This window comes from Phyllobates terribilis, unplaced genomic scaffold (genome assembly GCF_046119375.1).
Source record: "Phyllobates terribilis strain yellow unplaced genomic scaffold, ASM4611937v1 Scaffold_540__1_contigs__length_1147954, whole genome shotgun sequence".
NCBI lineage: Eukaryota > Metazoa > Chordata > Amphibia > Anura > Dendrobatidae > Phyllobates > Phyllobates terribilis.
In genome coordinates, this window is record NW_027363300.1 from 444,314 (window position 1) to 457,180 (window position 12,867).

Sequence of the window (12,867 nt, forward strand, 5' to 3'; positions counted from 1 at the left end):
TGCAGACTATAAAAGAGAACCCAACCCAAAAAGTTTGGTTGATTAGTCTGTGGCATTCTGTTAAACTGTTGCTTATGGCGGTCTCTGTGAGCTTCTCAGCGACATTCAGCCAGCCAGGTATCCTGCCTGCAGTAGATGGAATGTGGCAATGGAACGCTGGCTGCGCGTGTCATAATAGGCTCTGAGCCTTTATATACCTGTGCACAGCAGCAGCCACCTTCAGTCTGCTGCTGGACAGCCAGCAGCAGCAGCAGGAGAGGTATGTAATCAGGAGCCCTCCTGCTAAGGGTAGACAGCTGCTCGTTCCACCCCACCCCCCGCCTTAATTGGTTCTCCTCCCTTCCAACGGTGTTGAGGCGGGTGGGAACAGCAGGGGGTGAAGGTGCTGTGTTTAAAGAGGTGGAGTTATGCAGATCTAAAACGCGTGGATTGCAGCAGCAGCAAGCCGAAAAGTGCAGGCATGTAAGGGATCTAGAGGTTGACAACATGTCTTCTTAACGGGAGTCCAGGAGCTCATCTCCACAAATGGACTTTTCAGGATCCTTGGGTGGCTCCGTAGTTTGAAACCAATTCTGGTTATCGCTTCTCGGCCTTTTGGCTAAGATCAAGTGTAGTATCTGTTCTTATCAGTTTAATATCTGATACGTCCCCTATCTGGGGACCATATATTAAATGGATTTTTAGAACAGGGAGATGGAAAAAGAGCTTGCTCTGTCCACTCCACGCATTGACCTGGTATTGCAGTATCTCCAGGACCGGTGCACCCCTTCTTTAATGCAGTTTCTAAAATCAGAAAGAATTGAATTCAATGTTTTTTGTTCATTTTGCTTGTTTGTCGGATTTTGGGATGGACTCTTTGGCTTTGCTTTTCTTCTCCTCATTGGATTTTTCATGTTCAAAGTTGCAGAAGCCAGATTACAAGCTCATTTTGGTTCAACTTCAGCAACTGTGCATTGCATTGCCATGTAATGTGATGCAATGCTATCTTTCTAGCTCTCCCTTTTTACTTCCTTTTGGATAAACAGACATATTAGGCAAGCATTTTGGAGCTTTCACCTAAATAACTACAGGTGGTGAGATAAGCTGCACAATATAATTGACCTTTCAGTATATTGTTGCACACACACCATCTATTTAGCAAATGCCCTTGTTATCAACAGCAGCCTTTTAAACTCACCTGAGCTAACAGGTATGTGCGCTGGTTACTCTGCTGCGCTTAAAATTTCTTTTTTGGTTTGCTACAATGCCTTTTCTGAAACGTTGTCTCCTTCTGCTGGAACACTGACTTCTTTCATTTAATGCCTGCAGACTATAAAAGAGAACCCAACCCAAAAAGTTTGGTTGATTAGTCTGTGGCATTCTGTTAAACTGTTGCTTATGGCGGTCTCTGTGAGCTTCTCAGCGACATTCAGCCAGCCAGGTATCCTGCCTGCAGTAGATGGAATGTGGCAATGGAACGCTGGCTGCGCGTGTCATAATAGGCTCTGAGCCTTTATATACCTGTGCACAGCAGCAGCCACCTTCAGTCTGCTGCTGGACAGCCAGCAGCAGCAGCAGCAGGAGAGGTATGTAATCAGGAGCCCTCCTGCTAAGGGTAGACAGCTGCTCGTTCCACCCCACCCCCCGCCTTAATTGGTTCTCCTCCCTTCCAACGGTGTTGAGGCGGGTGGGAACAGCAGGGGGTGAAGGTGCTGTGTTTAAAGAGGTGGAGTTATGCAGATCTAAAACGCGTGGATTGCAGCAGCAGCAAGCCGAAAAGTGCAGGCATGTAAGGGATCTAGAGGTTGACAACATGTCTTCTTAACGGGAGTCCAGGAGCTCATCTCCACAAATGGACTTTTCAGGATCCTTGGGTGGCTCCGTAGTTTGAAACCAATTCTGGTTATCGCTTCTCGGCCTTTTGGCTAAGATCAAGTGTAGTATCTGTTCTTATCAGTTTAATATCTGATACGTCCCCTATCTGGGGACCATATATTAAATGGATTTTTAGAACAGGGAGATGGAAAAAGAGCTTGCTCTGTCCACTCCACGCATTGACCTGGTATTGCAGTATCTCCAGGACCGGTGCACCCCTTCTTTAATGCAGTTTCTAAAATCAGAAAGAATTGAATTCAATGTTTTTTGTTCATTTTGCTTGTTTGTCGGATTTTGGGATGGACTCTTTGGCTTTGCTTTTCTTCTCCTCATTGGATTTTTCATGTTCAAAGTTGCAGAAGCCAGATTACAAGCTCATTTTGGTTCAACTTCAGCAACTGTGCATTGCATTGCCATGTAATGTGATGCAATGCTATCTTTCTAGCTCTCCCTTTTTACTTCCTTTTGGATAAACAGACATATTAGGCAAGCATTTTGGAGCTTTCACCTAAATAACTACAGGTGGTGAGATAAGCTGCACAATATAATTGACCTTTCAGTATATTGTTGCACACACACCATCTATTTAGCAAATGCCCTTGTTATCAACAGCAGCCTTTTAAACTCACCTGAGCTAACAGGTATGTGCGCTGGTTACTCTGCTGCGCTTAAAATTTCTTTTTTGGTTTGCTACAATGCCTTTTCTGAAACGTTGTCTCCTTCTGCTGGAACACTGACTTCTTTCATTTAATGCCTGCAGACTATAAAAGAGAACCCAACCCAAAAAGTTTGGTTGATTAGTCTGTGGCATTCTGTTAAACTGTTGCTTATGGCGGTCTCTGTGAGCTTCTCAGCGACATTCAGCCAGCCAGGTATCCTGCCTGCAGTAGATGGAATGTGGCAATGGAACGCTGGCTGCGCGTGTCATAATAGGCTCTGAGCCTTTATATACCTGTGCACAGCAGCAGCCACCTTCAGTCTGCTGCTGGACAGCCAGCAGCAGCAGCAGCAGGAGAGGTATGTAATCAGGAGCCCTCCTGCTAAGGGTAGACAGCTGCTCGTTCCACCCCACCCCCCGCCTTAATTGGTTCTCCTCCCTTCCAACGGTGTTGAGGCGGGTGGGAACAGCAGGGGGTGAAGGTGCTGTGTTTAAAGAGGTGGAGTTATGCAGATCTAAAACGCGTGGATTGCTGCAGCAGCAAGCCGAAAAGTGCAGGCATGTAAGGGATCTAGAGGTTGACAACATGTCTTCTTAACGGGAGTCCAGGAGCTCATCTCCACAAATGGACTTTTCAGGATCCTTGGGTGGCTCCGTAGTTTGAAACCAATTCTGGTTATCGCTTCTCGGCCTTTTGGCTAAGATCAAGTGTAGTATCTGTTCTTATCAGTTTAATATCTGATACGTCCCCTATCTGGGGACCATATATTAAATGGATTTTTAGAACAGGGAGATGGAAAAAGAGCTTGCTCTGTCCACTCCACGCATTGACCTGGTATTGCAGTATCTCCAGGACCGGTGCACCCCTTCTTTAATGCAGTTTCTAAAATCAGAAAGAATTGAATTCAATGTTTTTTGTTCATTTTGCTTGTTTGTCGGATTTTGGGATGGACTCTTTGGCTTTGCTTTTCTTCTCCTCATTGGATTTTTCCTGTTCAAAGTTGCAGAAGCCAGATTACAAGCTCATTTTGGTTCAACTTCAGCAACTGTGCATTGCATTGCCATGTAATGTGATGCAATGCTATCTTTCTAGCTCTCCCTTTTTACTTCCTTTTGGATAAACAGACATATTAGGCAAGCATTTTGGAGCTTTCACCTAAATAACTACAGGTGGTGAGATAAGCTGCACAATATAATTGACCTTTCAGTATATTGTTGCACACACACCATCTATTTAGCAAATGCCCTTGTTATCAACAGCAGCCTTTTAAACTCACCTGAGCTAACAGGTATGTGCGCTGGTTACTCTGCTGCGCTTAAAATTTCTTTTTTGGTTTGCTACAATGCCTTTTCTGAAACGTTGTCTCCTTCTGCTGGAACACTGACTTCTTTCATTTAATGCCTGCAGACTATAAAAGAGAACCCAACCCAAAAAGTTTGGTTGATTAGTCTGTGGCATTCTGTTAAACTGTTGCTTATGGCGGTCTCTGTGAGCTTCTCAGCGACATTCAGCCAGCCAGGTATCCTGCCTGCAGTAGATGGAATGTGGCAATGGAACGCTGGCTGCGCGTGTCATAATAGGCTCTGAGCCTTTATATACCTGTGCACAGCAGCAGCCACCTTCAGTCTGCTGCTGGACAGCCAGCAGCAGCAGCAGCAGGAGAGGTATGTAATCAGGAGCCCTCCTGCTAAGGGTAGACAGCTGCTCGTTCCACCCCACCCCCCGCCTTAATTGGTTCTCCTCCCTTCCAACGGTGTTGAGGCGGGTGGGAACAGCAGGGGGTGAAGGTGCTGTGTTTAAAGAGGTGGAGTTATGCAGATCTAAAACGCGTGGATTGCAGCAGCAGCAAGCCGAAAAGTGCAGGCATGTAAGGGATCTAGAGGTTGACAACATGTCTTCTTAACGGGAGTCCAGGAGCTCATCTCCACAAATGGACTTTTCAGGATCCTTGGGTGGCTCCGTAGTTTGAAACCAATTCTGGTTATCGCTTCTCGGCCTTTTGGCTAAGATCAAGTGTAGTATCTGTTCTTATCAGTTTAATATCTGATACGTCCCCTATCTGGGGACCATATATTAAATGGATTTTTAGAACAGGGAGATGGAAAAAGAGCTTGCTCTGTCCACTCCACGCATTGACCTGGTATTGCAGTATCTCCAGGACCGGTGCACCCCTTCTTTAATGCAGTTTCTAAAATCAGAAAGAATTGAATTCAATGTTTTTTGTTCATTTTGCTTGTTTGTCGGATTTTGGGATGGACTCTTTGGCTTTGCTTTTCTTCTCCTCATTGGATTTTTCATGTTCAAAGTTGCAGAAGCCAGATTACAAGCTCATTTTGGTTCAACTTCAGCAACTGTGCATTGCATTGCCATGTAATGTGATGCAATGCTATCTTTCTAGCTCTCCCTTTTTACTTCCTTTTGGATAAACAGACATATTAGGCAAGCATTTTGGAGCTTTCACCTAAATAACTACAGGTGGTGAGATAAGCTGCACAATATAATTGACCTTTCAGTATATTGTTGCACACACACCATCTATTTAGCAAATGCCCTTGTTATCAACAGCAGCCTTTTAAACTCACCTGAGCTAACAGGTATGTGCGCTGGTTACTCTGCTGCGCTTAAAATTTCTTTTTTGGTTTGCTACAATGCCTTTTCTGAAACGTTGTCTCCTTCTGCTGGAACACTGACTTCTTTCATTTAATGCCTGCAGACTATAAAAGAGAACCCAACCCAAAAAGTTTGGTTGATTAGTCTGTGGCATTCTGTTAAACTGTTGCTTATGGCGGTCTCTGTGAGCTTCTCAGCGACATTCAGCCAGCCAGGTATCCTGCCTGCAGTAGATGGAATGTGGCAATGGAACGCTGGCTGCGCGTGTCATAATAGGCTCTGAGCCTTTATATACCTGTGCACAGCAGCAGCCACCTTCAGTCTGCTGCTGGACAGCCAGCAGCAGCAGCAGGAGAGGTATGTAATCAGGAGCCCTCCTGCTAAGGGTAGACAGCTGCTCGTTCCACCCCACCCCCCGCCTTAATTGGTTCTCCTCCCTTCCAACGGTGTTGAGGCGGGTGGGAACAGCAGGGGGTGAAGGTGCTGTGTTTAAAGAGGTGGAGTTATGCAGATCTAAAACGCGTGGATTGCAGCAGCAGCAAGCCGAAAAGTGCAGGCATGTAAGGGATCTAGAGGTTGACAACATGTCTTCTTAACGGGAGTCCAGGAGCTCATCTCCACAAATGGACTTTTCAGGATCCTTGGGTGGCTCCGTAGTTTGAAACCAATTCTGGTTATCGCTTCTCGGCCTTTTGGCTAAGATCAAGTGTAGTATCTGTTCTTATCAGTTTAATATCTGATACGTCCCCTATCTGGGGACCATATATTAAATGGATTTTTAGAACAGGGAGATGGAAAAAGAGCTTGCTCTGTCCACTCCACGCATTGACCTGGTATTGCAGTATCTCCAGGACCGGTGCACCCCTTCTTTAATGCAGTTTCTAAAATCAGAAAGAATTGAATTCAATGTTTTTTGTTCATTTTGCTTGTTTGTCGGATTTTGGGATGGACTCTTTGGCTTTGCTTTTCTTCTCCTCATTGGATTTTTCATGTTCAAAGTTGCAGAAGCCAGATTACAAGCTCATTTTGGTTCAACTTCAGCAACTGTGCATTGCATTGCCATGTAATGTGATGCAATGCTATCTTTCTAGCTCTCCCTTTTTACTTCCTTTTGGATAAACAGACATATTAGGCAAGCATTTTGGAGCTTTCACCTAAATAACTACAGGTGGTGAGATAAGCTGCACAATATAATTGACCTTTCAGTATATTGTTGCACACACACCATCTATTTAGCAAATGCCCTTGTTATCAACAGCAGCCTTTTAAACTCACCTGAGCTAACAGGTATGTGCGCTGGTTACTCTGCTGCGCTTAAAATTTCTTTTTTGGTTTGCTACAATGCCTTTTCTGAAACGTTGTCTCCTTCTGCTGGAACACTGACTTCTTTCATTTAATGCCTGCAGACTATAAAAGAGAACCCAACCCAAAAAGTTTGGTTGATTAGTCTGTGGCATTCTGTTAAACTGTTGCTTATGGCGGTCTCTGTGAGCTTCTCAGCGACATTCAGCCAGCCAGGTATCCTGCCTGCAGTAGATGGAATGTGGCAATGGAACGCTGGCTGCGCGTGTCATAATAGGCTCTGAGCCTTTATATACCTGTGCACAGCAGCAGCCACCTTCAGTCTGCTGCTGGACAGCCAGCAGCAGCAGCAGCAGGAGAGGTATGTAATCAGGAGCCCTCCTGCTAAGGGTAGACAGCTGCTCGTTCCACCCCACCCCCCGCCTTAATTGGTTCTCCTCCCTTCCAACGGTGTTGAGGCGGGTGGGAACAGCAGGGGGTGAAGGTGCTGTGTTTAAAGAGGTGGAGTTATGCAGATCTAAAACGCGTGGATTGCAGCAGCAGCAAGCCGAAAAGTGCAGGCATGTAAGGGATCTAGAGGTTGACAACATGTCTTCTTAACGGGAGTCCAGGAGCTCATCTCCACAAATGGACTTTTCAGGATCCTTGGGTGGCTCCGTAGTTTGAAACCAATTCTGGTTATCGCTTCTCGGCCTTTTGGCTAAGATCAAGTGTAGTATCTGTTCTTATCAGTTTAATATCTGATACGTCCCCTATCTGGGGACCATATATTAAATGGATTTTTAGAACAGGGAGATGGAAAAAGAGCTTGCTCTGTCCACTCCACGCATTGACCTGGTATTGCAGTATCTCCAGGACCGGTGCACCCCTTCTTTAATGCAGTTTCTAAAATCAGAAAGAATTGAATTCAATGTTTTTTGTTCATTTTGCTTGTTTGTCGGATTTTGGGATGGACTCTTTGGCTTTGCTTTTCTTCTCCTCATTGGATTTTTCATGTTCAAAGTTGCAGAAGCCAGATTACAAGCTCATTTTGGTTCAACTTCAGCAACTGTGTATTGCATTGCCATGTAATGTGATGCAATGCTATCTTTCTAGCTCTCCCTTTTTACTTCCTTTTGGATAAACAGACATATTAGGCAAGCATTTTGGAGCTTTCACCTAAATAACTACAGGTGGTGAGATAAGCTGCACAATATAATTGACCTTTCAGTATATTGTTGCACACACACCATCTATTTAGCAAATGCCCTTGTTATCAACAGCAGCCTTTTAAACTCACCTGAGCTAACAGGTATGTGCGCTGGTTACTCTGCTGCGCTTAAAATTTCTTTTTTGGTTTGCTACAATGCCTTTTCTGAAACGTTGTCTCCTTCTGCTGGAACACTGACTTCTTTCATTTAATGCCTGCAGACTATAAAAGAGAACCCAACCCAAAAAGTTTGGTTGATTAGTCTGTGGCATTCTGTTAAACTGTTGCTTATGGCGGTCTCTGTGAGCTTCTCAGCGACATTCAGCCAGCCAGGTATCCTGCCTGCAGTAGATGGAATGTGGCAATGGAACGCTGGCTGCGCGTGTCATAATAGGCTCTGAGCCTTTATATACCTGTGCACAGCAGCAGCCACCTTCAGTCTGCTGCTGGACAGCCAGCAGCAGCAGCAGCAGGAGAGGTATGTAATCAGGAGCCCTCCTGCTAAGGGTAGACAGCTGCTCGTTCCACCCCACCCCCCGCCTTAATTGGTTCTCCTCCCTTCCAACGGTGTTGAGGCGGGTGGGAACAGCAGGGGGTGAAGGTGCTGTGTTTAAAGAGGTGGAGTTATGCAGATCTAAAACGCGTGGATTGCAGCAGCAGCAAGCCGAAAAGTGCAGGCATGTAAGGGATCTAGAGGTTGACAACATGTCTTCTTAACGGGAGTCCAGGAGCTCATCTCCACAAATGGACTTTTCAGGATCCTTGGGTGGCTCCGTAGTTTGAAACCAATTCTGGTTATCGCTTCTCGGCCTTTTGGCTAAGATCAAGTGTAGTATCTGTTCTTATCAGTTTAATATCTGATACGTCCCCTATCTGGGGACCATATATTAAATGGATTTTTAGAACAGGGAGATGGAAAAAGAGCTTGCTCTGTCCACTCCACGCATTGACCTGGTATTGCAGTATCTCCAGGACCGGTGCACCCCTTCTTTAATGCAGTTTCTAAAATCAGAAAGAATTGAATTCAATGTTTTTTGTTCATTTTGCTTGTTTGTCGGATTTTGGGATGGACTCTTTGGCTTTGCTTTTCTTCTCCTCATTGGATTTTTCATGTTCAAAGTTGCAGAAGCCAGATTACAAGCTCATTTTGGTTCAACTTCAGCAACTGTGCATTGCATTGCCATGTAATGTGATGCAATGCTATCTTTCTAGCTCTCCCTTTTTACTTCCTTTTGGATAAACAGACATAGTAGGCAAGCATTTTGGAGCTTTCACCTAAATAACTACAGGTGGTGAGATAAGCTGCACAATATAATTGACCTTTCAGTATATTGTTGCACACACACCATCTATTTAGCAAATGCCCTTGTTATCAACAGCAGCCTTTTAAACTCACCTGAGCTAACAGGTATGTGCGCTGGTTACTCTGCTGCGCTTAAAATTTCTTTTTTGGTTTGCTACAATGCCTTTTCTGAAACGTTGTCTCCTTCTGCTGGAACACTGACTTCTTTCATTTAATGCCTGCAGACTATAAAAGAGAACCCAACCCAAAAAGTTTGGTTGATTAGTCTGTGGCATTCTGTTAAACTGTTGCTTATGGCGGTCTCTGTGAGCTTCTCAGCGACATTCAGCCAGCCAGGTATCCTGCCTGCAGTAGATGGAATGTGGCAATGGAACGCTGGCTGCGCGTGTCATAATAGGCTCTGAGCCTTTATATACCTGTGCACAGCAGCAGCCACCTTCAGTCTGCTGCTGGACAGCCAGCAGCAGCAGCAGCAGGAGAGGTATGTAATCAGGAGCCCTCCTGCTAAGGGTAGACAGCTGCTCGTTCCACCCCACCCCCCGCCTTAATTGGTTCTCCTCCCTTCCAACGGTGTTGAGGCGGGTGGGAACAGCAGGGGGTGAAGGTGCTGTGTTTAAAGAGGTGGAGTTATGCAGATCTAAAACGCGTGGATTGCAGCAGCAGCAAGCCGAAAAGTGCAGGCATGTAAGGGATCTAGAGGTTGACAACATGTCTTCTTAACGGGAGTCCAGGAGCTCATCTCCACAAATGGACTTTTCAGGATCCTTGGGTGGCTCCGTAGTTTGAAACCAATTCTGGTTATCGCTTCTCGGCCTTTTGGCTAAGATCAAGTGTAGTATCTGTTCTTATCAGTTTAATATCTGATACGTCCCCTATCTGGGGACCATATATTAAATGGATTTTTAGAACAGGGAGATGGAAAAAGAGCTTGCTCTGTCCACTCCACGCATTGACCTGGTATTGCAGTATCTCCAGGACCGGTGCACCCCTTCTTTAATGCAGTTTCTAAAATCAGAAAGAATTGAATTCAATGTTTTTTGTTCATTTTGCTTGTTTGTCGGATTTTGGGATGGACTCTTTGGCTTTGCTTTTCTTCTCCTCATTGGATTTTTCATGTTCAAAGTTGCAGAAGCCAGATTACAAGCTCATTTTGGTTCAACTTCAGCAACTGTGCATTGCATTGCCATGTAATGTGATGCAATGCTATCTTTCTAGCTCTCCCTTTTTACTTCCTTTTGGATAAACAGACATATTAGGCAAGCATTTTGGAGCTTTCACCTAAATAACTACAGGTGGTGAGATAAGCTGCACAATATAATTGACCTTTCAGTATATTGTTGCACACACACCATCTATTTAGCAAATGCCCTTGTTATCAACAGCAGCCTTTTAAACTCACCTGAGCTAACAGGTATGTGAGCTGGTTACTCTGCTGCGCTTAAAATTTCTTTTTTGGTTTGCTACAATGCCTTTTCTGAAACGTTGTCTCCTTCTGCTGGAACACTGACTTCTTTCATTTAATGCCTGCAGACTATAAAAGAGAACCCAACCCAAAAAGTTTGGTTGATTAGTCTGTGGCATTCTGTTAAACTGTTGCTTATGGCGGTCTCTGTCAGCTTCTCAGCGACATTCAGCCAGCCAGGTATCCTGCCTGCAGTAGATGGAATGTGGCAATGGAACGCTGGCTGCGCGTGTCATAATAGGCTCTGAGCCTTTATATACCTGTGCACAGCAGCAGCCACCTTCAGTCTGCTGCTGGACAGCCAGCAGCAGCAGCAGCAGGAGAGGTATGTAATCAGGAGCCCTCCTGCTAAGGGTAGACAGCTGCTCGTTCCACCCCACCCCCCGCCTTAATTGGTTCTCCTCCCTTCCAACGGTGTTGAGGCGGGTGGGAACAGCAGGGGGTGAAGGTGCTGTGTTTAAAGAGGTGGAGTTATGCAGATCTAAAACGCGTGGATTGCAGCAGCAGCAAGCCGAAAAGTGCAGGCATGTAAGGGATCTAGAGGTTGACAACATGTCTTCTTAACGGGAGTCCAGGAGCTCATCTCCACAAATGGACTTTTCAGGATCCTTGGGTGGCTCCGTAGTTTGAAACCAATTCTGGTTATCGCTTCTCGGCCTTTTGGCTAAGATCAAGTGTAGTATCTGTTCTTATCAGTTTAATATCTGATACATCCCCTATCTGGGGACCATATATTAAATGGATTTTTAGAACAGGGAGATGGAAAAAGAGCTTGCTCTGTCCACTCCACGCATTGACCTGGTATTGCAGTATCTCCAGGACCGGTGCACCCCTTCTTTAATGCAGTTTCTAAAATCAGAAAGAATTGAATTCAATGTTTTTTGTTCATTTTGCTTGTTTGTCGGATTTTGGGATGGACTCTTTGGCTTTGCTTTTCTTCTCCTCATTGGATTTTTCATGTTCAAAGTTGCAGAAGCCAGATTACAAGCTCATTTTGGTTCAACTTCAGCAACTGTGCATTGCATTGCCATGTAATGTGATGCAATGCTATCTTTCTAGCTCTCCCTTTTTACTTCCTTTTGGATAAACAGACATATTAGGCAAGCATTTTGGAGCTTTTACCTAAATAACTACAGGTGGTGAGATAAGCTGCACAATATAATTGACCTTTCAGTATATTGTTGCACACACACCATCTATTTAGCAAATGCCCTTGTTATCAACAGCAGCCTTTTAAACTCACCTGAGCTAACAGGTATGTGCGCTGGTTACTCTGCTGCGCTTAAAATTTCTTTTTTGGTTTGCTACAATGCCTTTTCTGAAACGTTGTCTCCTTCTGCTGGAACACTGACTTCTTTCATTTAATGCCTGCAGACTATAAAAGAGAACCCAACCCAAAAAGTTTGGTTGATTAGTCTGTGGCATTCTGTTAAACTGTTGCTTATGGCGGTCTCTGTGAGCTTCTCAGCGACATTCAGCCAGCCAGGTATCCTGCCTGCAGTAGATGGAATGTGGCAATGGAACGCTGGCTGCGCGTGTCATAATAGGCTCTGAGCCTTTATATACCTGTGCACAGCAGCAGCCACCTTCAGTCTGCTGCTGGACAGCCAGCAGCAGCAGCAGCAGGAGAGGTATGTAATCAGGAGCCCTCCTGCTAAGGGTAGACAGCTGCTCGTTCCACCCCACCCCCCGCCTTAATTGGTTCTCCTCCCTTCCAACGGTGTTGAGGCGGGTGGGAACAGCAGGGGGTGAAGGTGCTGTGTTTAAAGAGGTGGAGTTATGCAGATCTAAAACGCGTGGATTGCAGCAGCAGCAAGCCGAAAAGTGCAGGCATGTAAGGGATCTAGAGGTTGACAACATGTCTTCTTAACGGGAGTCCAGGAGCTCATCTCCACAAATGGACTTTTCAGGATCCTTGGGTGGCTCCGTAGTTTGAAACCAATTCTGGTTATCGCTTCTCGGCCTTTTGGCTAAGATCAAGTGTAGTATCTGTTCTTATCAGTTTAATATCTGATACGTCCCCTATCTGGGGACCATATATTAAATGGATTTTTAGAACAGGGAGATGGAAAAAGAGCTTGCTCTGTCCACTCCACGCATTGACCTGGTATTGCAGTATCTCCAGGACCGGTGCACCCCTTCTTTAATGCAGTTTCTAAAATCAGAAAGAATTGAATTCAATGTTTTTTGTTCATTTTGCTTGTTTGTCGGATTTTGGGATGGACTCTTTGGCTTTGCTTTTCTTCTCCTCATTGGATTTTTCATGTTCAAAGTTGCAGAAGCCAGATTACAAGCTCATTTTGGTTCAACTTCAGCAACTGTGTATTGCATTGCCATGTAATGTGATGCAATGCTATCTTTCTAGCTCTCCCTTTTTACTTCCTTTTGGATAAACAGACATATTAGGCAAGCATTTTGGAGCTTTCACCTAAATAACTACAGGTGGTGAGATAAGCTGCACAATATAATTGACCTTTCAGTATATTGT

The 12,867-nt window shown here is 45.0% G+C and overlaps 10 non-coding genes across 10 annotated transcripts; all 10 read left to right on the plus strand.

Annotated features, from left to right (window-relative positions):
• Window positions 1-578: 578 nt before the first annotated feature.
• Window positions 579-769, plus strand: LOC141232709 (U2 spliceosomal RNA). Its single transcript, XR_012298891.1, has one exon. It is a non-coding gene; the product is annotated as a U2 spliceosomal RNA (small nuclear RNA).
• Window positions 770-1,884: 1,115 nt separating this feature from the next.
• On the plus strand, window positions 1,885-2,075 carry LOC141232710 (U2 spliceosomal RNA). The gene has a single exon (XR_012298892.1). It is a non-coding gene; the product is annotated as a U2 spliceosomal RNA (small nuclear RNA).
• Window positions 2,076-3,190: 1,115 nt separating this feature from the next.
• On the plus strand, window positions 3,191-3,381 carry LOC141232711 (U2 spliceosomal RNA). The gene has a single exon (XR_012298893.1). It is a non-coding gene; the product is annotated as a U2 spliceosomal RNA (small nuclear RNA).
• Window positions 3,382-4,496: 1,115 nt separating this feature from the next.
• On the plus strand, window positions 4,497-4,687 carry LOC141232712 (U2 spliceosomal RNA). The gene has a single exon (XR_012298894.1). It is a non-coding gene; the product is annotated as a U2 spliceosomal RNA (small nuclear RNA).
• A 1,112-nt stretch (window positions 4,688-5,799) lies between these two features.
• LOC141232713 (U2 spliceosomal RNA) lies at window positions 5,800-5,990 on the plus strand. The gene has a single exon (XR_012298895.1). It is a non-coding gene; the product is annotated as a U2 spliceosomal RNA (small nuclear RNA).
• A 1,115-nt stretch (window positions 5,991-7,105) lies between these two features.
• On the plus strand, window positions 7,106-7,296 carry LOC141232714 (U2 spliceosomal RNA). Its single transcript, XR_012298896.1, has one exon. It is a non-coding gene; the product is annotated as a U2 spliceosomal RNA (small nuclear RNA).
• Window positions 7,297-8,411: 1,115 nt separating this feature from the next.
• LOC141232715 (U2 spliceosomal RNA) lies at window positions 8,412-8,602 on the plus strand. Its single transcript, XR_012298897.1, has one exon. It is a non-coding gene; the product is annotated as a U2 spliceosomal RNA (small nuclear RNA).
• A 1,115-nt stretch (window positions 8,603-9,717) lies between these two features.
• On the plus strand, window positions 9,718-9,908 carry LOC141232716 (U2 spliceosomal RNA). Its single transcript, XR_012298898.1, has one exon. It is a non-coding gene; the product is annotated as a U2 spliceosomal RNA (small nuclear RNA).
• A 1,115-nt stretch (window positions 9,909-11,023) lies between these two features.
• LOC141232395 (U2 spliceosomal RNA) lies at window positions 11,024-11,214 on the plus strand. The gene has a single exon (XR_012298647.1). It is a non-coding gene; the product is annotated as a U2 spliceosomal RNA (small nuclear RNA).
• Window positions 11,215-12,329: 1,115 nt separating this feature from the next.
• Window positions 12,330-12,520, plus strand: LOC141232718 (U2 spliceosomal RNA). The gene has a single exon (XR_012298900.1). It is a non-coding gene; the product is annotated as a U2 spliceosomal RNA (small nuclear RNA).
• Window positions 12,521-12,867: the final 347 nt, after the last annotated feature.